The sequence below is a fragment of the Phaethon lepturus genome, unplaced genomic scaffold (assembly GCF_000687285.1).
Source record: "Phaethon lepturus isolate BGI_N335 unplaced genomic scaffold, ASM68728v1 scaffold534, whole genome shotgun sequence".
Classification (NCBI taxonomy): domain Eukaryota; kingdom Metazoa; phylum Chordata; class Aves; order Phaethontiformes; family Phaethontidae; genus Phaethon; species Phaethon lepturus.
Genome location: NW_010533744.1, coordinates 21,492 through 24,388, shown reverse-complemented (window position 1 = coordinate 24,388; position 2,897 = coordinate 21,492).

The window sequence follows — 2,897 nt, the reverse complement described above, 5'->3', positions numbered from 1 at the left end:
ACTCTTTCTAGAGGACTTTGGTCTGCAACTGTGATCCAGCATAACCTCCACCTCTTTTCTTTGGACTCTCTTGCCTTATACACTTCTCTGTACCTTAACATATAGCTGAATGAAATGGGACGTCAGATTTGCCTGAAGCTTGCCATAGCAAGTCCCACTTCTGGGCTTCACCCCAGAGCTGGACTGCTTTACACCTGGACCATAAGGCTACGCGCAATCAGGATTACATCATCTATCTTTCTTGTAAGCAGGGAAAGACTGAAACCCTTCTGCCACCAGTTGTATTTCATTACTGCTACATTTCATTGCTTTCCTGACTCTTTAATTATATTCTTAACAAATAAAAGGAGAATAATTCCACTATTTTCAGGAGACATTCTCCTGATCTACAGTTATAAGAGAACATTTTGAAATGAGCAATTACATGTCATGTTTTATGGGATTACGTTGCTGTGAAATGATGGTGCAGCCTAAGTAGCTCTAGGATGAAAACCAAAAAACCTATTGCTGAATTTTACTTCCACAACTCACTGCAAAGAAAGGGCAGCAAACAGAAGAGACCCTGCTTCTGAGGAACTCCTTCAGCCTCTCTCCCCAAAGACCTACCCAGCGAATACTGACAGACTCTAAAGCTGCTGTTTGAGAACATCAGAGAGTCTCCTACTGTGCTGTACACCAACAGCTGCTTCATTAGGTACACAATATCCAGCGCTCTGCTTGTTCTGGATGCATGCCATCCTAGGATTAAGTATGGATCAAAAGCTTATGGATCAAAATCTTATGGATCAAATGCCAAGTCCACTGCCGCATTTTTAAGGAAAAGCATTGGGAAAAGCCTCATTTGTTGCACTGATGGAAGACTATACTTCTCTGTAGAGAGACTGGTGTTTAGCACAGTGACTGAGAGGTGTACACACCTTCTGGAAAATATTAAAGGAAATATGAGGCAGTATTTTCTAAGAAACAATTTTGGGTTTTAAAAATAATTTTCTTCATTGTTAGGCCAGGCCATGTATTCTGCAGCCTCTGCAATCCACAAATTTTACTGGAGCTGGTGCTTTGACTTTGACCAGTACATAATGCCTCACAAACTGTGAATATAGCCCTCTTTTTGGGGGGAGAGAGGGACTGTTATTCAGAGTAGGTTAGGAAACTTGCAGTGCTAGGCAACACTTTTATAAACAGTTACAGGTGCATGCTTGACTTCATACAATGAACAATTTCAATGAGAATAAACATGAACAATTTCCAATGAGAATAAACAAAGTTGCTTCTTTAACAGGCCCATAATTATTTAGAGAACTGGGAAGGCTGGGGGAAAATCAGCTTATGACAAATCAACCTGGGCACCATCATCACTTCAAGGTACAAAGAAAACAGCATAAACTCAGGAAAAAAAAGCATCACTGCACACTGAGAATGAGAGTACAGGGTGATGTACAGGGTGACTTGGTGAAAGGTGAGCCAGCTGCTAGACTAAATTTTAAAACATCTGGATTCACTATTGTGAATGTCCTGTAGGATACACAGCCGTGTCTCAGGGGCATTCACAGCAAGATATTCCCAAGTATTTGAGCGGTTAGGGGCTTGGGGGGTTTTGTGAGCACTGGACAAGGCAGCAGGATGATTCCAGAAAGAAATGTAATGACTCTGCTTGTCATGTTTCCAGGTGACATGTTTAGAAGGGCTGCAAGTATGGTGGAAAACACTGGAATTAAAAAAAAAAAAAAAGTCTGAAACTGCAGAAATGGGCTAAAACCAGGATTCAACAACAAGGACAATGAATATGTTTAGGCAGAAATAGGTGAATGCAAAAAGTACAGGCAGGCTAACAGTTCCGAAGAAGATGGCCCGGAATCTACAGAGTGGAACAGATGAATGTAAGCCAAGTCATGTTGTCATTTAGAAAGAAAACACTATACAGGACTACGTAAACAAGAATATGACTTGCGCAACACAGGAACTAATCCTGCTCTGACCACCAGTGTTCAGGCCTCAGATGGGCAAATCTGTTCCTATTTGGTATAACAAGGAGATGGATCAGCTGGAGAGTCTGGTGAAGAGCAATGAATGTGATGAAAGATCTAGAAACTAAGACCTACAAAAAAATTTGAAGAAAACTGACGGTTTACCGCAAAGAAGAAAAATCTCAGGGTGGGGATATGACACTCTGCCTGTACACTAAGAGCGGATGCAAAGATATCAGACTGTTCTACAAATCCAGTGGGAAAAGCTTTGCAGAAAAGGACCTGAGTGTCCTGGTGGACACCAAGTTGAACATGAGCCAGCAATGGGCCCTTGTGCCAAAGGCTAACAGTACTCTGGGCTCCATTAAGAGCGATGCTGCTGCAGGTCGAGGGAGGTGATCCTTCCCCCTCTACTCAGCCTTGGTGAGGCCACACCTGGAGTGCTGTGTCCAGTGCTGGGCTCCTCAGTACAAGAGAGACATGGACACACTGGAGTGCAGCCAGTGAAGGGCCACAAAGATGGTTAAGGGACTGGGGCACCTCTCCTATAAGGAAAGGCTGAGAGCTGGGACTGTTTAGCCTGGAGATGAGAAGGGTCAGGGGGATCTTATCTATGTATATAAACACCGCAAGGGAGGGTGCAAAGATGACAGAGAGAGGCTTTTTTCAGTGGTTGTGGCGGACTGACGCACGGACTTTGTCTTAAACATTTCTTGGTGCGGAGGCCTGCAGAGCAGAGCCATGGCGCAGGCACAGCAGTAAATACGGCACTTGTCGAGGGCACCCAACAACCGACGACACCCCCAAGCATGCGAGACACAACATGGTCATCGCGTGGGCGCTAAGGGCATGCCACTTCCTTGGGCAACCGGAGTGAAAAAGGCGGGACTAAAAAGGATGAAAGGCGGTGCTCACAGTGGCAGGGGGGGG